Source organism: Onychomys torridus, chromosome 10, assembly GCF_903995425.1.
Source record: "Onychomys torridus chromosome 10, mOncTor1.1, whole genome shotgun sequence".
NCBI lineage: Eukaryota > Metazoa > Chordata > Mammalia > Rodentia > Cricetidae > Onychomys > Onychomys torridus.
Window position 1 is genome coordinate 92,120,369 of NC_050452.1, and position 25,163 is coordinate 92,145,531.

A 25,163-nucleotide genomic window follows, 5' to 3' on the forward strand; every position below is an offset into this window, starting at 1 on the left:
TCTCTGCATTCTGTCTGCTGCAGAGGAAAGCTTCTCTGATGATGACTGAATAAGGCACTGATCTGTGATTATAGCACAATATCATTAGTAGTCATTTTATTGACACTTTTTTGTTTTAGACCAACATTGTTTAGTTTTACCCCGGGACTCTGGGATATCTAGTCTCTGGTCCTTGCTCACCCAAGCAGTGTCAGGGATGGGTTCTGTCTGGTGGAGTGGGCCGTGCGTTAAATCAGACATTGATTGGTTATTCCTAACAATTTCTGGCCACTCTGCTCTAGCACTTCTTACAGGTAGGTCAAAGATTTTGTAGCTGTGTTGGTGTTTATGTTTCTATTTTGGCAGTTTGCAGAGTGTCTTGCTGCACCGATTGTTAGAATGTTGGGGTGAAGACTCCATGTAGGCATCAGCTTGACTTCTCCCGTGTTCAATCAGTTGTGTGGGTATTAACATCAGCAATGGGGCTCCCTTGCTGTCAGTTTGTGGAGAACAATCCACTGCCTTAGCAACAGCCAACTACTCAATTGAATGCAACCCAGTCACAGTATTGGAAGCCTAGTTTGGTACTAGTTGGGACGCCATCTCTCCCAATGCTAGGAGGACTCATTAGGATTACAGTAATTTATTTTAAGAAGCTGCCACTGTAGAGTTTCAATACCATCCCTCAAATCCCCCCAATTACACCTCACCTTTACTCACTCAACCCTTTCTCTCCACCATCCTCCCATTCCCATCCCATAATGCCTTCTGCCCACCAGTAAAATCTATTCTGTTTGCTTGGTTCGTATTGAAGGGGATAACAGTAAGAATTATTTTTCAGTTATTTTCTAGAAATCAGTTTTCTGTTGTCCCCTGTGGCAGCTTTGTTGGTTTTGCTTAATATAACTTTGTAATCTTTTAGCCATTGTATTATATAATCATTTGAGGAGAGATTTACCCCTTCATGCTTTTTTTTCCTTAGTGTTGTTTGTGACGAGTATTTTTTTTTAAATTGTTTTATTCCAGGATACTGAATGGGCTTACTGGAAATGAGTCCCAGCTGTCAGAGTTTGCTTCAATTACGCTCCGTTGATAGCTTGGCTGATGAATTTTCTGTGATTAGTATGAGTGTGTTATTCAGGTGTCTTTGTTAGAACTATGGGGTGAATGCAAATAATAATAATAACAATAAAAGATCATAACTACAGTAAATGCTATAGCATCTATTGATAAAGCCTAGTTATAAAGTGTTTTCTTTTTCCAAGTAGTTTTGTTATCTGCTATCTTCAGTTGTACAAGGTTTCTGATGTGGGTCCATGGTTGGATAGATCTACTGAGATGGCTAGGACCATCTACTGAGTTCAGAAGAAGTCCATAGTTAACTTTTACTTTTTTGTACCCATGGAGATTTCTGGTAAGTTTGTAAGGTAAGCAGCACATATTAAACTCCAACATACAATTGAACTAGAACCTGTGTTTTGTTTAGTTTAAGTTCTTATTTGATCTTTGATGTTTTTGTTCTAAAATGATGTGTGGTGGTTGTCTTTTCTTGTCTCGAAGGGCCTTATGGTACAGCCTCGAGTGTGAGTTGGGACCAGGAGCTCATTTCTGGGGATTTATTTCAAGTAGAACATTTTGCCACTTTTGATTACAGCCATGTAGGCTTTGTGGTTGAGGTATGGCCTGAGCTGATACTTCAGGTCGGGCAAGATTGCATACAGATACACAGGCTTTCTTACACTATTTTATCATCTATTCACTGGGAACACCACGTTCTACTTGATCGCTTTGTTTAGTGATTTAATGGCATTACTCCCTTTACTGTTCTAAATGGGAAGATATCACAATGATTTCCCTGGGAAGCACCACAAACTGCTAGAGAAGTGAGATGTACACTTTCGATTCTTCCTTTTTGCCTTGTGGAAATTAAGAGCCCTAATAGAATCTTTAAAAATGCTTACTATTTAATTATGTTTTGTTTGCATAAGTGTTTTGTCTGTGTCTGTCTCTGTGCACCACATACATACCTGTTGACTGTGGAGACAGAAGATGTCAGATCCCCTGGAACTGGAGCACCAGACAGTTGAGAGTTGTCACTTGAGACCTAGGAATTGAAACTAAATCCTCTGGAAGAGCAGCTAATGCTCTTAATTGCTGAACCTTCTTTCCAGGTGCCTGATGAATCCTTTATCTCTTTTCCTTTGCCAGTTTGGGAGAAGTAATTCAGAAGGTAGAACATCACAATAATTGGTATATGTGGTGCTTTGAAAAAATGGCCCCCAAAGGAAGTGGCACTATTAGGAGTGTGGCTTTTTTGGAGTCAGTGTGACCTTTGGAGGAAGTGTGTAACTGTGGAGTAGAGCTTTGGGGTCTCGTATATGCTCAAGCCACACCCAGTGTCTAAGACTACTTCCTATTGCCTGACCAAGAACTCTCAGCTACCTTTACAGCACCGTGTTTGGCTGCATATCACCATGGCCCACCATGATAATAATGGACTGAACCTCTGAATTCTAAGCCACCCAATAAATGTTTTCCTTTATAAGAGTCATCATGGTCATGGTGTCTGTTCACAGCAACAGCAACCCTAGCTAGGACAGTACATGTCTTCTTTTAACTAAATCTATAATTTATTCAGGAATCTCAGTATTATTTCCAAGTTATTTTTGTGGGATCATTGTTAGTTATCTATGAATGGCAGAAAAGTAGTACACCAAATATTCTGCAATCTTGCTTCAAAGGCTTTTATCCCTTAAAAATTTTATGTAGAGTTTGAATTCTTTATTTTCTCTCATTCCCTTCTTTCCATTCAAATCGGTCTTACTTAATTACTTAATCAAATATTTGGTTGTCTACTTATTTGGCACCTTGTTTGTTAACATTGAGCCTTAAGACATTATAAAATGCATATTTCTGAAATTAGCGTTATGTCTTTTTGGTATATTCTGGGGAATATAACTTTATAAAAAAAAACACAGAAACTGTTCTGTGATTCAGTTAATAATTCTTAAAAATTTGTCTTTGTCATTTAACCCACTATGATCTCATAGAAGATACAGAGTGATCAGATTTTCTTTTTTAAATTTGTTAATTCTTGCTTTGTGTACCAATATATCGTCTATTTTAAATATAGTTCTATAAGATGCTGAGAAAGACATGTATTTTATAGAGTTTGGGTGTAATATACTGCATATATCCTTTAGGTCTACAATATTGATTAGTTCCAGTGTTTCTCTGTTTGTTGTCCTGACAGGATGACCTGTCCACTAAAGGGAATGGTGTATTAAAGTCACCTACTATTACTATATTTGGGTTAATACTGTGACTTAATGTCAAGTAGTGCCTGTATACAAAATTGGATGCATTTGTATTTGATATGTACATGCTTAGAATAGTAATGTCTTTTTGATGGATTGTTCCCTTGATTGAATTGAACTTCTCTGTTTTCTAGTTAGTCCTTTTGTAGGATATTAGAATGATAACACCTGTTCATTTCCTGGTCTCACCTTTATCTTTTGATTGGAGACTTGAGGTCACTGTTAATTGGAATTATTACTAAATATTGTGTATTCATTCATTTGTTGATTATAAAATCCCTTAAAGTTTTTTTAGTCATAGAACAATTTTTTCTTTCTCTTTCAATTTTGAGTTATATGTGTTAGGGAAAATTATTTTAAAGTGCGTTAATTTTGTTGTTTTGCATTTGTTTAACTCTGTGAACCTGTTACTTTGCCTATTTAAAACATCTGACTAGTCTAATAAAGAACTGAATAGCTAATAGCAAGGCAGGAGAGAGAGATAGGAAAGGCTGGCAGGCAGAGAAAATGTATAGAAGGAGAAATAAGGGAGGAAAAGAAAAAAAGAGAGATGAAGGAGTGAGGAGGAAGGAGCCAGAGAAGGAGGTGGACTCCAGGGGCCAGCCATCCAGCTACACTGCAAACCATGGAGTAAGAAACAAAGAAAGGTATACAGGAATAGAATAGGAGAAGTCCAGAGGCAAAAGATAGATGGAATAATTTAAAGATAAGAAAAACTGTCAAGAAACTAAGTCAAGCTAAGGCTGGGTATTCATATGTAATAATAGACCTTTGTGTGTGAATTTATTGGGGAGCTGGGTGGCAGACCCCCCGAAAAGAGTAAAATACTAACAACAACAGATATGTTTTCCAGGGTGAATAAGTCTGGGGTGGTATCTGTATTATTTCAGAATGTGAAGTACATTGCACCAAGTTCTTATGACTTTCAAAGTTTCTGTTAAGAAATCACTTATTATTCTAATAAGCATACCTTTGCAAGTGAGATATAGTTTGTCCTTCAGCTTTCAGTGCCCTTTCTTTGTCTTGCATGCTTAGAACAAGAACTACAATTCAGTTTAGGAAGTTTCTTTTCCAGCCCTTCTTTTTGGTGTTTTATGTGCTTTATAAATCCGGATGGATATGTCTTTCCTTAGATTTAGGAAATCGGTAGTCTCTTGAAGGTATGTTCTCTGATTTAACCTGAAACTTTTTCTTCTATTTTTTTAAGTCTTCGAAGTCTTTAACTTTGTCTTTAAAATGTCTCCAATTGAGTGACAATAGCGTTTTACATTTCTATCTTAACTATAATGTTGGTCCATGAGATTTTTGATGTCTATTATGTCCACATTTTTTAAACATTGTCTCATAAACATTTTTCCTATACTGCTATTTGTTTACACTAACATGTAATGTTTGTCAGGCCACACTTTATTCCTTTATACATCTGTTATCTGGTTTTATATTCTCTTCCATTATTTAGATTAACTTCACTGATTGATATTCCACTATTAATAAGTTTGTTATCAATATCACTCTAATATTTTGTCACACTTCCCCAGTGCATTTTTTTTTTTCAAAATTGGCATGGTTCTTCTTATACTGCTTTTTCAAACTTTATTAAAAGTGCTAGTAAAGATTTTAAACTGCAGTTGTAGTAAGTTAAATAATTAACAACTATTCATCATATGTGTCTCATTTCAAATGATCAATCCAAATGAAAATATGTTATATGACAAATACAAGTTTTAGTTCATTCTTTCATTTAAACATTCTTTCTTTGTTCTGCTATTTATAAAGAGAGTTTCATGTTAACATTTGTTTCTGAGATTGTTTGACTGTATCTTTCTTTCACTAATAATAACATTATTACTAGTAAAGTGAAAACAGATACAAAATCATATTGTACTCTTCAGGACCACAAAACAAATATAAATCCTGAAGTTTTGAAATATTATATAGTGAATTAAACTTTGGTCTTGGCATATCTATAATTTTTAAAGATAACCTTTAAACTATATATTTTTCTTCATAAATTTCTAAGTCTAACAACAAAATGTTAAAATATATTTAATCATTAAATATTCATGAAAACTAACTTTAAAAATTCATAATAATTTAAGAAATGCTAATCTAATTGTTTGTCTATTGCTTTGATGGCATCTATTTCTTATCTATGAAAGTGAATATTAGTTTGATTATCATGTGAGTTTGGTCCAAAGCAAGGTTCTGCCACTGGTGTTGGGCCATTTCTTTCTTCTGTAGAATATATATTACTATGATTATTAAAATTTGCTGCTAAAAGAAAATAATGAAAAGTGAAGATGGAGGTCAATTTCACATTGAAATTTCCAGAAGAGCTTAGTTGGAAAATTTTAATATTCTTGAAGCCCCATTTCCTTGTCTTTTAATATAATGACAGTTTGTTGTTTTTTTTTTTTTTTTTACCACTGAAAGACCAAAAATAAATAAATAAAAAGATCTAAGTCTAGAAATAACCATTTACTTTCTCAGAGTATTTCCCCCAAAGACAGTCAATTTTCATGTTTTCATTTCTTTTTTCTTTTTCACAATTGACTTCAATAATGATCTTTTTCAAAAGTGGCAAAGGTCACGTAAAAGAAATTTGAAACACAACAATATTAATATACAAAGCAATACTTTAAGTATAAAGATTTTTTAAGATAAAAATCCCTTATATAGAGCTGCCAAACCTAGATACATGAAAAACAAGTGAGAAAAATGTAGATTGCTTCCTGAGCTTTCAAAACCATCAGACACTCAATGTGTAGTAATGACTGAACATATTCACTGTACTTAAAGCTCATATAAAAAGAAGTGTCTAGAGAAATTTGAATTAAAGAAGATCTGTGAAATTTGCCTAAGTACAGAATGCACATCTATTTTGAATTTTCTTGCTTTTATTTAAGACAAGCGGCAGATAATTTCACAGCTGTCAGTTAATGCACATAATGAATGCTTTATAAAAGGATGAAAGCATGAAGTTATATTCATGTTCCCTAAGTATGTAAAATAAATTCAAAAGGATGTCAAGAAGTGGTATGAAATGTAAAATGCAAAAACAGTTTAGTTTAGTGATGTGGGGGGAGATTGGGTGAGGTGGAGATGTGAGTGAACATTCCCCCTCTAGGTGCCAATAAATTAAATCAGGAAAAAAGTAGACAAAGTACTAGCTATTCTAACTTAGACTTTTCAACATTTCTTACTGCATTTTTACATGGCACTATTAACCAATATAAAGGACAACTTGAATTACTTTTAAGCATATTGTCTAGAAAATCAACTTAATTGTAAATTTTGGCATTTTTTTAAAGTTTTAGAACTCACAGACACAGTTTTCTACATGCATAAATAAGGTTCTTCTCCAACTGTGGAGAATACACATTCATATTAATAAAAGAAAACTCTGCAATATTAATTGTAGGCATGTTCAGAAATTCAAGTAGAATGCACCTAATATCTTAAATGACCCTGAATGCATTTATACCACAGATAATTCATGATTTCTGAAAAGAAATTTCTTAGGAAGATTTTTTTCTTTGACATTAATTTGATAAGTGTATCATTTTAAAATGGGTACATAAATATAATGTATATGATTAGTAGTATATGCTTAAATTATGCAATAAAAATATATAGATGCTTCTTAATTGGTGATGAAGCTTCATTTCATGTTGAAGAAACTACAGAAGCATTGAGAACATTGACTTGCAAAAATACATCTAAGTACCTAGTCTGTGTAACACTGCACATTATCAGCACCGTACAGTATGAGTTATTATCTCTGTGATCTTTTGTTTGACTGTAGCTGTGTCTCACTGCCACTGGCCAAATCACACAGGATTTCTACTCCAGGATTCATTAGCCAAAGTCCAACATTCACAACATAATCTGCATTTTTAACTGAATGCATGTTTGCACCAATTTAAATAAAAAATTTAAGTAATATAAGTCAAATCACTGTATATCAAAACACACACAAAATATATTTTGTTTAAAGGCAAAAAAAAAATCATACACTGAAAACCTGAAGTTGTATTAATATACAACATGCTATCTTACTTCCTTATATGTGGCATTTCTTTAATACCTGGTTCATTGTGTATGTCTAAAACCCACTGAATTTTCAGTCTTCAGCTTTAAATGCCAGCTTTGGCTTTATCCTGTGATCTGGTCTGACAAAGGAAGGAATATGATAAGAGGTAATACAAGTAATTTAGAATTTTGCTTTTTTTTATCACATATTTAAAAAGAAATCCATTGTCTAATACTTCCTAATATTTCATTTTGCAAGGCTAGTATACTGGAATTATACTAATCTTCACACTGGGGATCATATCCAGTAACTCATTCGCATTAGACAAGTGCTCTACCTTTGAATCATAACCTATATCTCTAATATTAAAACCAAACTACTATCTGTTCTTGATTAAGACATCTGGGTTTTTCATAGTGATTGAAGTATTCAGAGTACCATAATATTAATGCCAGTCTTCTTAGACTCAGTCTCCCTTATTCTATATGAAGGAGTTGGTTGGTAGGTGTTCAGAAACAAGTATCTTTGGAACACATACAAATGGAGCGTGCCATTGAATAAAACCAATGGAATAAATGTCGTGAATGGTAAACAACTGGTGTTAGTTTTGACAACTAGATCTGTGTCATAGGAGGGAAATAAGCTTGCATTTAGTGAGAAGGAAAAGAACCTTATCTTATGGTCTATGTCTTCCTCTTGAATGTCTGCATTGGATACCATTATTATATTTTCATAGATACATTATCACTTGATTTTCAGAACTAGCACAATATGAACTTTCAGTAGATTTATAGGCATTCTGTTACAGTGATGACATTTTAATAATGGTAATCTTGAAAAGTAACTGAATTATATTGAATGTCTTCTAAGTGCTTTTAGTTAGTAAAAAGTGGCTTTTGAATGAACATGAAATATAAGAATCTATCTCATAAATTATTGCTTTAATGTATATTTCAACCAAAATTTAATACAAATTGCTGGCTAAAAACATATCATAACAAAATGCAGAGAACTAAATTATCTCTAGATATCAGAGTTAGTACATTCCATTAGAGATTTTAATTTATCTACTACAAGAACTCATAGGAAAAGTGCATACATTTTATGTTGACTTGCACTATATTTCTTAATAATTATTCAATTACTAACAATGAATATGTTCTTTATATACTCTATCTACTATTTTATTTTTGTACAGTACAGGCACAGAAACCATTCAATTCAAGAAAGATGAAGGATGACCAAAATGTTTATCATGAAAACAACAATAAAATCTTCCTTTCATCAAAACTAGTGATACTTTTGAGAATGGAAGTGTCTAAATAGGAAAACTGAGTTGGAATACGTAAATCCACAAATTTTAATATGGAGAATGTAGAAAAGTTCTATAATTCATGAGAAAACAGCAAGCATTTTTATGTTCCAAACCAGATAAGAGGCTTGAACATAAATTTTATTAAAGAGGGTGTCAACATACACAAATATCCTAAAACGTATGAAGACTCACAGAAACACTGTAGCAATGAGCTAACACTTATGAGGGTTGGAAAATGAGAAATTACCAGCATCAAACAGGGCACCAAGTAGAGCTTTGAATTACTGAAAAAAGGAAAAAAAAAGAAGAGCACAATCTTGGGAAATGTGACTCTATCCACTAAGGCTAACCCTCAGTACACCTACATTCTAGGAAGTTCCATGCTACTCAAACTAATAACACAGCAGAAGCCATTGGTGGTTCCCCAATTCTAACCAATACAGTGATGGGTCAACAAACTGCTGTACATTCATGTAATAATTACACTATAGAAATAGTAACTACTAGTACATGAGAAACTATGCATGCCTCTAACATATAATGGTTGAATAAAATAAAACAAACAGTGATGTAATGGCTTAAGTTATGTAAAGAATAACAATAATGGGAAATTGATGTCAGATTTTAGAAGTAAAAAGAGACCATTGCCTTTTGGGGGAATAATAACTAGCAAGGGTCACATAGGATTTATTTTGGATGGTGTGCCTAAAAGTGAGTTCATTTTGTGAAAATTAGTAGAACTTCCTATGATTATAAAATTTTAAAACATGTAAATTGTAACACAAAAACTCATTTTTAAAATCAATAAAACATATATAAATAAACTATATATGATAAAAATTCTACATTTATATAGGTATATAATATGCAATGAAATAAACAGTATAACTAAAAAGTTATTTTAGAGTTTGAATATATGTCTCCTGTATTCACATGTTTCAATACTTAGTCCCCGGGAGGTAGCACTGTTTGGGAAGCTTGGAGGCCCAAATTACTCGAGGTGAGAGGATCTGAGCTTGCTTTACCCAACAGGGTTGTATAAGGGGATGATTTGAACACGGGAGTGATTACCAGGTATTTGGAAGGGTCTGTCCTTGGCTGTATCTAGCAAGGGGGAGGTCTTTTGCTATGGGAATTGCTATTAAAAGCCCTCTTGAATATTGTTATGTGTGGTTGGTAATTGACCCAGGTCCTCCAGAAGCTTTCCTGTGTTTCTGTATTTCTTTTCACCATCTAGGTCTCTCTTTATATCTGATATTTTCTTATCCCTCTCTCCTGAGGAGTACCTAGGGTAAAGTGAGGGTAGGTCTCCTACAGGGAATTTTTAGAACTTTCAGAATATGGAGCTTGACTGAACAAAATTGGGTCTCCATGAAACAGAGCTTATGGGTTATAGCTTATTTCAATGTTCTCATGATCCATTTTCTTTCTGATCCTTTGAGATATAAGCAAGCAGTCTTAAACTTCAGCTGTAGGTGAGCTGCCATGTATTAATTCCACAATGATTTCTGCACCATGATGGACCACACCCTTTCAAACCCTGAGCCAAAAATTAACTCTTCTTCCCCTAAGCTATTTCTTCATGGATTTTGTCATGGAGACAAGAAAGGTAATTAATATGAGTACTTAAATATGTTTATATCAATTCCCTATTATGTATACTTATAGTTTAAAAAACAAATAGAAATATTCAATCAGTCCCTCAGTATTGTCGTTTCAACCCAAGGCAAAATATATAGTGAAATTAACAATAATCCTGGCATCAGTAAGAAAGTCTATTTTTGTTTCATGCCACTAATGGTTTAGTATTCTTCAATTCATAGATAAATAGATTGAGAGCTGTAATTACCTAATGTGATAATATTCTTGGCCTTCCAAATAGAAAGAATAGGTAGCAAATTATTCGAGCCATTAATGAGACTGTTAATAAGAGTATAAAGATAGTTCATTAGGTAGAGTTAGACGGAAGGATAGACTTTTCTTATATAATCGTTTTTAATTGTTTCTATACCAACATCTCTTGGCATTTGTTCTTTGATATACTTTATTTTTATTATCCACATAGTTTCTCTTAGACTAATTAAATTTCAAAATGGCACATGTGTAGTTAGAGTTTTCCTGCGTGGCCCAGTCAGGACAAATCTCTCTTACCCGCCAGTCCCACAGTTGCTCAGACCCAACCAAGAAAGCACACAGAAACTTATATTGCTTATAAACTGTATGGCCATGGCAGGCTGCTTGTTATCTACTTCTTTTATCTTAAATTAACCCATTTCTGCTAGTCTATACTTTGCCACATGGCTTGTGGCTTACCAGTGTCTTTACAGGTTGCTTCTCATGGCGGCGACTGGCAGTGTCTCCCCCACCTTCTACTTCCCAGAATTCTCTTGTCCCGCCTATACTTCCTGCCTAGCCATTGGCCAATCAGAACTTTATTAACACAGAGTGATATCCACAGCACACATGTTTTTATCTGCCAGTTTCAGAAATCTGGGACAAATGCTGGTTTTCAAGACAAAACTACAACTGCCTCAAGTCACAGTGGTTTAGTGAACGAAAAGTTATTTTTCAGTCAAATTATCCATTCCTCTTGTGTGAATAATGTATCTATTTATAAAAGTGTCCCGAGGACACAGGCTGCCTAGTGCTTCACACGTACTCAAGTCTCCATAATCTTGAATCTTTCTCCTTTGAGATTGCCCCCGCCCAGGTGTTTTATCACAGCAAAAGAAAAATAACTCTCACTTTAACTGATGTGCAGGAACTGGAGTCAGTTATGGAGACAATTTTGTTTCTATCAAAGAAGACTGGAAATAGCTGAAGATATGAAGTGTTAGGGTGAGGGAAAAAGATGACAAGTCTTTGAACATGGGATACTCCCCTAAAATTCTGTATGCTGGAAGTTATGGCCAATTTTGGGACTATTGGAACATGCTGGAAACTTTAAGAAGTACAGGCTCAAAGAAAGACCTTTGGTCCAGGAGGTATGTGCTTATGTGGGATATTGATGCTCTGGTGTTTTCTATCTCTCTAGCTTTTTCACTTCCTATGGAGTAGGAGTACACTCTTCTGTGCTCCCCACTGTAATGCAATGCCTCGCCGTAGGAACAGGGGTAGCAGATGAAGCAATGTTGGTCTGGAGTTTCTGAATGCGTGAACCCAAATGATTTTTTTCTCCCTGAAATTATTTATCTCATATTTTTATATTAATTTGTTTTAGCATGGGAAGTAATACCAATTAACACACTGGGTAAAACTTTTGTCTCTGCAATTCTATATTTGATGATCAACTTTTTACAGTAAAGATAAATTGTGGAAATTTATCTTTTGGAATATGGTATTTAGTGACTTATCTAATACCCTATATCAGCAGTGCTTATATAAACCCACTCATTCTGGAGCACCCTTTTCTGGCTTTCAGCATGGGTGGGAGCCTCTCTGCTTTGTCACTGTAAACAGGCTGCAATAACAATCCAGTTAGGCATGATTCTGATCATCAGGAGGGCTCCTAGATCTTGGCCAAGTGCTTGGCTGTGGATCTCTCCATCTGCTTCCATCAGTTGCTGGGAAAGGCTCTCTGGTGACAATTAGGGTAGTCAGCAATCTGATTACAGTAGATGGCCAGCTCAGTCACCCTCTTCACTATTAGCAGGAGTCTTAGCTGGGTCATCCTTGTGAATTCCTGCGAGATTCCCTGCACCAGGCTTCTCCCTAACCCTGAAATGGATCCCCATCAAGATGTCTCTTTTGTTACTCTTCCCCTCAGTCCCTCCACTAACCTGCCTCACATGCCAAGTTTGCCTACCCTCCCATTCCCCCAAACTTCAACCCCAGCCCCAGTTTATCCAGGGCATCTCTTCTATTTCTCCTTCCCAGGGAAATCCATGATCTCTCTTTGAGCCCTTTTTGTTATATTATCTAGCCTTTCTGAGGCTGTGGAGGACACTTTTTTAACTATGTTCATAGCAGCATTATTCATAATAGCCAGAACCTGGAAACAACCTAGATGCCCCTCAGCCGAAGAATGGATAAGGAAAATGTGGTACATACACACAAGGGACTATTACTCAGCTGTAAAACAAAAACAAAACAAAACAAAAAAACCAATGACCTCATGAAATTTGTGGGCAAGTGGATGGATCTAGAAAAACAAAAACAAAAACAAAGTAAAACAAAACAAAACAAACACACACACACACACACACACACACACACACACACACACACACACAAACATTCTAAGTGAGGTAACCCAGACCCAGAAAGACAAACATGGTATGTAGTCAATTGTAAGGGGATATTAGGTGTAAAGTATAGGACTACCAACCTACAATCCACAGCTCCTGAGAGTAGATAAGAGTGTGAATTGTTGAGACCAAGATTGGAAAGGCACAGGGACAAATAGCCAAACTAAGAAAGCACATCAATTATGAACCAAAAGCTGTGGAGCCCCCAACTGAATCAGGCCCTCTGGATAAGTGAGACAATTGAATAGCTCGAACTGTTTGGGAGGGACCCAGGCAGTGGGACCCGGACCTGTCCTTAGTGCATGAGCTGGCTGTTTGGAACCTTGGGCTTACACAGGGATACTTTGTTCAGCCTGGAAGGAGGGGACTGGACCTGCCTGTACTAAATCCACCAGGTTGAATTGAATCCCCAGGGGAGTCTTGGCCCTGGAGGAGGTGGGAATGGAGGGGAGGGGCTGGGGGGAAGGTGGGGGGGGGGGGAGGACATAAATATAATTAAAACAAACAAAAAAGAATGAATATAATTATAAACCACTAATAAAATCTTTAAAAAATTCTTTCATTTCTAAGCTGGGTGGTGGTTGGCATGGACCTTTAATCCCAGGACTTGAGTGGCAGAGGCAGGCAGATATCTGAGTTCCAAGACAGCTGTTTTACAGAGAGAGTTCCAGCACAGCCAAGGCTATACAAAGCAACACTGTCTCAAAAAAAGAAAAAAGAAAGAATTACTTCATTTCTTTGAGATGATAATTACATCATTATCCCTTTCACTTTTCTCCTTCCTAATGGTTCACTTTCCTACCACCAAATCCTCCTACATAACCATTCTTGAGGTATTTAAAATTGGTGTCCCCTTTTCAATACCTTTCACTATACATATTTTCTTAAATTGATGAGTACAAACAGTTCAGTTTGTATAATGACTCTTACATGTGTGTTTTTTGGCTCTCCATTTGGTATTGGATAACCAATTTGTGTTGTCTTCCATTGGGAAGATTTTCAACATTTCCTCAATTGCCTGTAGTTCTTTAGGTAGGGTTGAGGCCTCCTGGACCCACACATATTAGCATGTCTACTGTTACTAAAGTGGTATAGTTCATAACTACACATTACATTTTTGTCTGTTACTCACAGGTAAATGTATTCTTCACCCCTCATCAAGAAACCTTGTCTTTCCAATAGATGGAAACCATAACAGAAATTCACAACAAAACAACATGTAGTGTTGCGGAGTCTGGTCACAAGGGATACATCAATGATACAATTCTGCATCTAAGGCATAGAGATCCTTGCAGAAGAGGAGTCATAAATATTCTAACAGCCAGAGAACAACAGGGAATTTTCTGTGAGATTGAGTATTTGTGAATGTTAGAAGTCTTTCCAATGTGACTGCCTAAACATGAGGTAAATAAAATCATTTTGATTGAATAAATTGTAGAAACAAATTGAGAGAATTCTCTATTCATGTGTACACATTTAGTTACTAAAAGATTCCTTTGTCATTTGATGCTTTGGTACTTAGAATATTTAAAAGTGAATTAGGAGTATGTGATTCTGATGTTAACTGCTTTAGATCCAATGTAAGAAAGCATTATATACCTTAAATACAACACTTATTATTACTCTAATTATCTCCCTTGGGAAATCCTTGTATAAGCATGCAGCACTGAAAATTTCTGGTGACTTCTCAACTTTGGTAGCAATGGTAGGAATGTGTGTGTGTGTGTGTGTGTGTGTGTGTGTGTGTGTGTTTGACATTGAGCCTGTTTTTCCTTCTAATTGTATGCAAGTGAAGCCATACAGTCCTATGTTCGCTAGTGTCTTTCTATACTACTTATACTGTGTGTTACTGGATAGATCTTTACAGTACAAGTTACGGTATCTGATGAAAGGATCCAAACAAAAATTTAATCAAGAAAATTTTGGCATTCCTCTGAAGTCAAAACCTCACCTGACTCAAGTGCCCAGTAGATGTGTGCTTATTCTGTCTATAGTGAATAATGTGATCAAGTCTGATGAAGTCAAAGAATCTCGTTACTCCTAGGTACAATTGGTCTGTTTTCATGATGTAGATCTGATTTGAATATTTAACTTCCTTTTGGAAAAATCAACATTAAATTACCAGAAGTGTTCTTAATTTTGCTTAGCTGAACAAAGTAATGATGTTTGTTTAGAGACAGAAATGGATGAAAGGATATGATACAAATAATCTGTTCAAAATAGTCCCGTGTCCCTGTTACACCCTCCTTTAAAGCATCTGGTACCATTTCACATGTCAGGACTATTTGCCAAATGAGCTGGGCCTGTTTTATTGATGAGATTGTTTTGTTCTCATGGAACCTTTTTAATGGAAAACAGAATCATTGATTTAATAAGAAGGACACTGAGGGAGAAGACTTAACAATATGTTGTTTCCTCTCCAACAAGCAAACGGCATTTCTAAGGGAAAATTATAAAAGTTGATGTTTTCTATCTGGGGGGTGACCAGGAAATTGTGGCATCCAGGTCCTACCAAGGAAAAGATAATATTATGAGATAAATCCAGCTTCTGATAAAGAATTTTCTTTTAAAGAAAAGATATCTTGCTATAGTGTTTAGAGAATTTGTAGATTTTACAGTTATTTCAAACTTCTGCTCATTTTTTCCTAAAATGAATTTGAAAAGCATTTTAGGTGAGATGGTAATCACTAAATTAAAACACTAAAATATAACATGGGGTTATATTTCAGAATTTATTTTAATACATTATTAAAATATTTAATAAAAGTATCTTTCAAATAATTGATCATGTTTTGTCCTTTAGAATTTAACATGTTAATTTTTTAAAATATGATTATGATCATTGACATATGTTAAATATAAAGGTTCTTGAAATACAGAGAGATAAAAATCCTTGCTGACTCATATACTTACTGTGTTGATGTGATCTGGTGACCCATAACGTCTCTAGTTGAGGTTTTTCATTCAATTCTAGGGAGTGCTACAAAGAATAAATGTATCAATTCATTTGTAAAGCTTAGTAAGTAATTAATATATGCTTCAAATTTTATAGCATGGCTACTTTTGTCACTATTATTAAAATCATGATGGCATATATGTAATTTTTATCATATATATCACACATATGATATATGTAATATACATATGTTTATCACACACACATATATTGGGTTAGGATTATTTAATTGAATTTCTAGACTTGTAAACTAAATATGATTGCAATATGAATGAATTTAAGATTATCTAATCCCAGCATTTCAAGTAGTAATATAAATGAAATCTATTATTCAGATCTTAGGGTGTTACACATATAATTCCCATAGTGCTACAAAGCTGCTGAAAAGAATTTGAGGACCCAAATTTTATAACAAAAATTTTTGCAACATGTAACTCTCAGCATTCATCTTGAATAACTACAATCTGTGTAGCTCAGAGCACATATTTCCCTTCCCCATAGCTTCAGCAGTACCTTGTGCTGGAGCTGATATTGACTGACTGGTCAGTTAGAGTCATTGCAACATGAATTGACATCATGCCAAGACTTCACATTCTATTGTTGATTTTGCATTTTATTAAAAACAGTTATAGATTACATTAGTTTTAACTAGTATTTCTTCACCTCTGTCATGTTCTAAAATAACTTAAAATCTGATGGACGCATGGTGGTATTGTGTTCCCCAAAATATTGTGTGTTCCCCGAACTTATCTGGTGTCAGAGAACAGGACAGCCACAATATTAAACATGAAGATAGGCAATGGTAGCACACGCCTTTAATCCTAGCATTTCAGAGACAGAAATACCTCTGGATCTCTGAGTTCAAGGCCACATTAGAAAAAGCCAGGCATGGTGACTCATGCCTTTAATCCCAGAAATCCAGCCTTTAATCCCAGGGAGTGGTAGCAGAAAGCAGAAAGGTGTATAAGGCATGAGGACCAGGAACTAAGTTAGTTAAGCATTTGCCTGGTTAAGCTTTTAGGCTTTGGTACAGCAGTTCAGCTGAGAGCCATTGGGATGAGGACACAGAAGCTTGCAGTCTGAGGAAACAAGACCAGCTGAGGAACTGGCGAGGTGAGGTAGATGTGGCTTGTTCTGCTTCTCTGATCTTCCAGCATTCACCACAATAACTGGCCTTGGGTTTAATTTTATTAATAAGATTCCTTAAGATTCATGCTACATGAACGGTTCTGAAAATGACATTATTTAAGTGCATATAATTCACACACACAATGCTAAGCCCTTATTTCATCAGCTCTGTCAACAATCATAAAAATTACTGTTATTATTTTTCATGTTACATTTGATTAATTGCTTTCAGTTTTATGGCATGTAAAATGTATTAAGACTATCTAACTCATATTTTAATCCACCATTAAATGGTTTTAACAATGAAGAGTAATCACAGAGTTACTTAATCTTCTGACAAAGAGGGTCTTCCTATCTTAATCTTAGATTGACTCAGATTTAACTGCTATCTAGATAGCTGTGCCTGAATGTATCTTAGGTACTCATATGCCTAACCATTCACTTGTCAATTATCTCTCCTTTTCAGTTATCACTAGTTTCCCAAGACATAAAACCTAGAAGAAGATCCTGTCTTTTAACTACACGAATAAATTTTTATTCTACTTCTGGGCATTACCATGGTAACTGTTCTAATCCAAGTAAGTAATTCACATATCCTCTGTCAGCCAAATAAAGGCTGGATAGTGCAGCCAGAATGGTGTTTTGAAGAAAAATCCTCTGAATGCAACTTCCAAGCTTACAACCTCTCCACATTTTTTCAATGCTGTGAGAATTACGTTCAGTCTTAGCCTTTGAAATCATTAATAGCCCCACTCTCTTCTTACTTCTCATTCTCTAGCCATAAATGACTAATTTCAACTCTGAAGCCTTCCAGGTGTGTTAAACACTGCACTCTTCTTCCTTCTCCTTTTACTTAGATGCCAGGCACAGAGTTTTACACAATAATTGGTCATGCAAGCATTGTGCTACCAAAGGCAGGATTTTCATTTGAAAATCTAGAATAAAACATAAATAAAAATGGTAGTTCCCAAAATGCTTAGTCATGTATTTTCACCCTTCATGACTGATACCTGAGAGCTATAACAGAGCTTAAATATGTCTTCATGTGATCTTGTTGCCCCCTTCAAATTTCATACTCTCATTTTAAAAAATGGTTCACCTAGTGTTTTGTTAATGTTACATTTACTATGATTTATTTTAGGTGTTTCATGTATAAATCATAGAAGTTCCAAGAGTGGGGGTATCGTAGTTAATGATCCATTACAATATATATGTACAGATCATTGTGTGTTTCCTGGAAAGAAGATGATAATTCATGCTACAAACTAGGTTATTAGTTCACTAAAAACTTCATCCAAGGGGGCGGTGGTGGTGAACACCTTTAATCCTGGCACTCGGGAGTCAGAGCCAGGTAGATCTCTGTGAGTTTAAGGCCAGCCTGGGCCACAGAGTGAGTTCCAGGAAAGGCTCAAAGCTACACAGAGAAACCCTGTCTCAAAAAAAAAAAAAAAAAAACCACAAAACAAAACAAAAACTTCATCCAAGCCATGTACTTTGAAATTTAACCAAGTGGTTCCTTTTCTTAAACCAGCAGATAAATTTTACAGAAATAAAATTATAACAATCTAAGAAGGGTTGAAAGATGAAAATTTTCAACTGTGTAATAAGTTTGAAAAAGCTTTATGTAAAACATTTCATGAAGTCTGTAATAAGAATAGTAATATCCTTATAAATAAGAATCACAAGTGAATGAATAAATTGAATTAATTATACCACATAACACTTAATTTTTTTTAGATTTTCATAAGTACAATTCATTTTTATATTAATAAAAAACAGAACTATGAGACATAGTTGTTGGATTACACTTGGTAGAAAATTCCTTTAATGTCTATTTCTAATATTCAAATCATGTCTGTATTTCAGGTGAAATAAAATTTAACTGAGAAAATAATTAATTGGTACAAATATCAAATAAAAAAATTCTAAGCCGGGTGGTGATGATACAAGCCTTCAATCCCAGTACTGGGGAGGCAGATCTCTTTGAGTTCAAGGCCATACTACTCTACAGAGTGAGATCCAGGGCAGAAACCAAAACCTGTCTTGAAAAACAAAGAAACAAAAAATTCTAAGTAATTACATGATATTGGAAATAAGAAACCCCTCTAAACGGAAGGCTGTGGTTTCCAACTCTTGCCACCTTTAACTAAGATTTAAACTCTTCCTGAAAATGACATGAAATATATTAATGGTATTTTCTAGAAATTCTTCAATCAGTTCTTCAACGTTTAACCAAAAATAACTCTGGAAACAGAAAACAAAATGAACATTTTCTTGCACAAATATTTATTCCACTGACAAAAGTTTTAGAAAACTGATTTTAAATACCATTTGTAAATTGAGGAAATAACTTGATTCATGCATTTATAAAATTTCCATCATAATTATATGAATAGTGTTTAAATAATACAAACACACATATTGTACTATGAAATGATAAATAAGATATAATACTAAATTTTATTATAAAGTGCTAGATCTAACAACCAATGGTTCTTTCAGTTTACAGCATTCAACTAAATTTTTAAAGTTTGAAGGAATTTCTCCTGCATGCCTACTGGATTATACTGCTTTACAAGAATGGGTTTACTGAACAACAATCAGAGTATCAAATATGGGACACCTCAATATGAGTTGTTTGTCAGGAAGGCCTCGTATGTTTCCCAAACTAGGTTCTTGCTGTTCCTTCTGTTGCCACTATAAGTAAATAAGGACGTCTTTTTGAAGAGACCACACACAATGGCTGTAGGACACAGAGAACACAAAATGGGACTTAGATGAAATATTCCTCTTCTGTATCACTTTCATAGGAGACTGTTAGGAGAAAATAGGCACCAGTGGTCTAAATGAGCCTTATAAATAACAATAACAACCAGCCAAGCCTGTGGGGAGTATTATTTTAAGGTGTGCTACTTTTGTTTATGTTGCATTTGTTTAACGCTTTGAAAATGTGATACTTTGCCTCTTTAAAACACTTGGTCTAATAAAAACTGAATGGCCAATAGCAAGACAGGAGAGAGAGATAAGTAAGGCTAGCAGACACACAGAATATATAGAAGAAGAAATCTGAGAGGATAGAGAGGAGATGGAGGCGTGAAAGGAAGAGGGAGCCGAGAAGGAGGACGCAAGAGGTCAGCCACTCCATTACACAGAAAGCCACAGAGTAAGAGCAAAAGAATGAGAAAATCCCAGGGCAAAAGGTAGGCGGGATATGTTTAGGAAAGTTCACCAGAAGTAAGCTAAGCTAAGGCCAGGCGCTTGTAAGTAAGAATCGTCTTCTATGTGTGATTTATTTGGGAACTTGGTGGCAGCCCCCCGCAAAAAAGAAAAAAACAAAAACAAACAAAAACAACAACTAACAGTACAGGCCCACATGTGCAATAGTAACACAGTGGTTATGGGGGTAGCCAATTACTCTCTGACTGGATTTGAGGAAACCCGTTCTTGGTACTGTAAATATGTTCAAAAGGCACAAGGCTGCAGAAGTTGTAGGCCCTAGGGAAGAATGTACTACTGTGTTTAGCCAAACTGTCTTTGTGCTGCAGTCTATATCTATACATCTATGTTTATAATAATAGAAAAAATTCTACTCTCAGCATTAATCAGAGAAGCTTCTCTTTGCAGTGGACAACAGTAAATGGAGAGACTGACAAGATCCTGAGAATAAATGACTTTTGAGTGATCAGCCATGAACAAGATTCTTACAGGATATTTGACCACATTGTGACACTCTGAGACTGTTAATAAAGTCAACCCTGGATCATGGGGCAGAGCCAGTGACTAACTGACAGGAATTAGCTATAGAGAGAGGACAGAGGAGCCAGGAAGATGGATAGAGAGACACACAAGAAGGAGCAGGGAGGCACTTAGAGATTCCTGGTGTGTTTGGTTTGGGACCAGTCAGCTGGATGTTTTTAGGCTTCTCTGATGTAGCAGGTTTCAACCCCAACATCTGACACCCTTTTTTCTTTCTTTTTTTTTGGTAAATAGAACAACTCAGTTAAAAAAAAAAAAAAGAAAGAAAGAAATTTATGGCCTTTTATTCATTTATTTTATTGAGAAGTTACAAATCAGTACTGTGGTTTATCATTTCTTCTCTTCTCTTCTCACCTCTCTTCAGTTTGTCTCATGTGCTCCCCTACTCCCCTCTCAAGTTTATCAGGCTTTATTTTCTTATGTAATTGTTATTGTTATATCTATATACATTCTTTTATATAGATACACACATAACCTATTTAGTCCACTTAGTATTATTTGTGTGACAAGCTGGGATTATTTTTTCTTGGTGAGCTAATGAGTTCTATTAGGGTGACTTAGAGGAATATGGGTGAGCGGTAACTTACAGCGGCAGAAATGACTCACTCAAACACAATTGCAGCACTAATGTCCTTGCCAGCATGTGTGACAGCTCACAAAGTTGTGAAACTTGGGACAAATGCACAGCCTGAAGGAAACTCAACAGATGGGAAAGTGTCCCTTCCAGGTGCCTCAGTTTCTCTAAATTTCTTCCAGACACCCCTTCTTGTCTGAGTGCCATCTTTGCACCTGGTTGACACACAGCTGTCATTGGCTACCTGTAGTTCTTCATCTAGGAGTAGAGCTTTGTGAAAAGACCCCAGCCACGGGGCTTGGACCTGCCTCTACAGAATGTACCAGGCTCTGCTGACCCCCCATGAGAGACCTTGCCTTGGAGGTGGTGGAAATGTGGGGTGGGTTGGGCAGGTAAAGACTGCAGGGTGAGAGAAGGGAGGAGAGGGGAATCTGCGGTTGATATGTAAAATGAATATAAAATCTCTTAATATTTTTTTAAAAAAAGGACAAAAAAAGTACCCCATCCATATTGAGTTGCCAAATGTTGTTGCTACTATGCAGGTCTTATTTAAGAAACCACATTGCTGAGATTTCATTAGTATACTTTCCCTGCCATGACTAGAAGAGACTATCTAGCAGCAGGTGTCCTGATTCTCTGGCTCTTATAATTTTTCTGTCCCTCCTCCTATGACATTTCTTGAGCTTTAGGTATAAAAGTGGTGTTGTACATGTATCAGTTTAGGGATGGAAATACCATATTATTATTATCTGTATAAGGACCAGTATAGATCTCTGTAGTATTATCTGGTGGTGATGTTTTGTTTGTGCTCTTACAGATAAAGCTTGCCTGGAGATGAGAGTGCAGAGCCAAACACTAATTAACAATGGAGGCCAGGTAGTGGTGGCATTTGGTAGGAGGAAATAGGAAGTGGTATGGCTGGGCAGAGAGAGTAAGTGATAAGGCAAGGTAGAGACAGGAGACAGGCCCTTTCAGGCTGAGGACTCAAGAGAGGTAAGAAGTATCTCTAGTGGCAGCTGCTTTGCTTCTCTGATATTTCTGCTTTCACCCTAATATCTGACTCTGCGTTTTTATTATTAAGAACAATTAGGATGCATGCTACATCTGGGATCCAACTTATGGGTCACAAATTCATGAAAAAGCACCTTGCCTGTGACTTTGCAGCTACCAACGCAGGCCAGAGTTGCAGACAGGCTGTCTCTGTCCTGCTGGCAATGTTTCTGTTGCAGCCTGTCTGTTGCAAACTCCATACGCTTTTGGGCTCCAAAACCCACAGGAGTTAGGCACTTTCACATGTTTCCCCATGCAGACGGCTGGCTCTTTGTCTTCTTTTCTCCCAGTGGATTGTGGGCTCTCCCTGGACACCCTCCTCAGGCTGCTACCACACTAGGTGGCTGCCTTGAAACCTGCTCGGGCTTCTACTGTTCTACACAGAAGCAGTCATTCTCACATCTGAATCATTATCATGGGCAGATTTGATGAGACAACTGGGATGTTTTAAGGGAAGAATTAGTTAAAAGAGTGAGTTTTTTTCTCTCTCACATTAAACAATGGGAAATACTGTTACAATGGAGGGAGTTAGGTTTCTGAATGATAATGCACTAGACGGTTTGAAAATGTAGCAATTAAATGAGAAGATAATTTAGATAGAATTTACATGTCAATTATAAATTTGATCTTTTTTTTTCATTTTTCTTTATTAAGAAATTTTCTACTCACTCCAATGCTATCCACAGACCTCCTCCCTCCTCCTATCCCACCCAGCCTCTTTGCCAAGCTACTCCGCATCCCCACATCCCCCAAATCGAGGTCTCCCATGGGGAGTCAGCAGAGCCCAGCACACTGAGCCTAGGCAGGCCCAAGCCCCTTCCCACTGCACCAAGGCTGTGCAAGGTGTCACACCACAGGCACCAGACTCCAGAAGCCTGCCCATAGACCAGGGACAGATCCCAATTCCCCTGCCTGGGTGCCCCCTAAACAGTTCCAGCGAAACAACCATTTTCTGTTTCCAGAGGGTCTAGTCCATTCTCATGGCAACTTCCCAGCCACCAGTCCACAGTTCATGGGCTTCCACTAGTGTGGCTGGTCATCTCTGCATGTCCTTCCATCATGATCTCGATATCCCAAGCCTATAGTATCTCTCCTCTCTCTCATCAATTGGATTCCCAGAGATCAGCCTGGTGCCTAGCTGTGGATAGCTGTATCTGCCTCCATTAGTCACTGGACAAAGGCTCTATGTTGACAGCTAGATTATTTGCTGGGCTGGTCACCAGAGTAGACCAGTCCAGGCACCCTCTGGACCACTGCCAGCAGACCAAAGTTGGGTGAACCTTGTGGATTCCTGAGAGTCTCCTCAGCACCCTGCCTTTTCCCATTCCCATGATGTCCTCATCTACCATGGTATCTTCCTTCCTGCCCTCCCACTCTTTCCCTGTTCCAGCTTGACCCTCCCATTTCCCTATGTTCTGATCCCCCACTCCTCACCCTCTGAACCACCCCCCATACCCAGTCCACTCAGGTAGATCTCATCCACTTCTCCTTCACAGGGTCATCCATGTGTCCCTCCTAGGGTCTTTCCCTATTAGCTAGCTTCTCTGGAGTTGTGGCTTGGAGTCTGGCCATCCCTTCCCTCATATTTAGTATCCACTTATGAGTGAGTATACACTATGTTTGTCCTTCTGAGTCTGGGTTACCTCACTCAAGATGATTATTTTTTAGCTCTATCCATTTACATGCAAATTCCATGATATCATTGTTTTTTACTGCTGAGTAGTACTCCGTTGTATATATTGCCATATTTTCTTTATCTATTCTTCATTTGAGGGGAATCTAGGTTGTTTCCAGGTTCTTGCTATTATGAATAATGCTGATATGAACATATTTGAGCACGTGTCCTTGTAAGATTGAGCATTCCTTGGGTATATGCCCAAGAGTGGTATAACTGGGTCTTGAGGAAAACTTATTCCCAATTTTCTAAGAAAACGCCATACTGATTTCCAGAGTGGCTGGACCAGTTTGCATTCCCAACAATGGAGGAGAGTTCCCCTTGCTTCACATCCTCTCCAGCATAAGCTGTCTTCAGTGTTTTTGATCTTAGCCATTCTGACAGGTGTAAGATGGTATCTCAGAGTTGTTTGATTTGCATTTCCGTGATGACTAAGGATGTTGAACAATTCTTTAAATGCCTTTCAGCCATTTGAGTTTCCTCTGTTAAGAATTCTGTTTAGCTCTATAGTTCATTTTTTTAAATTGAATTGTTCAGTATTTTTATGTATAGCTTTTTGAGTTCTTCATATATTTTGGAGATCACCTTTTTGTCAGGTGTGGGGTTGGTGAAGATGTCTTCCCATTCTGTAGGCTGTCGTTTGGTCTTATTGACCATGTCCCTTGCTCTACAAAAGCTTCTCAGTTTCAGGAGGTCCCATTTATTAATTGTCACTCTCAGTGTCTGTGCTACTGGTGTTATATTTAGGAAGTGGTCTCCAGTGCCAATTTGTTCCAGACTACTTCCTACTTTCTCTTCTATCAAGTTCAGTGCCACTGGATTTATGTTGAGGTCTTTGATCCACTTAGACTTGAGTTTTGTGCATGGCAACAGATATGGATCTATTTGCAATCTTCTGCATGTTGACATCCAGTTATGCCCGCACAATTTGTTGAAGATGCTTTCTTTTTCCCATGGTACAGTTTTGGCTTCCTTGTTGAAAATCGTATGTTCATAGGTGTGTAGATTAATATCAGGGTCTTCAATTCAATTCCATTGCTCCACATGTTGGTTTTTATGCCAGTACCAAACTGTTTTTATTACTATAGATCTATAGTAGAGCTTTAGGTCAGGGATCATGATGCTTCCAGAGG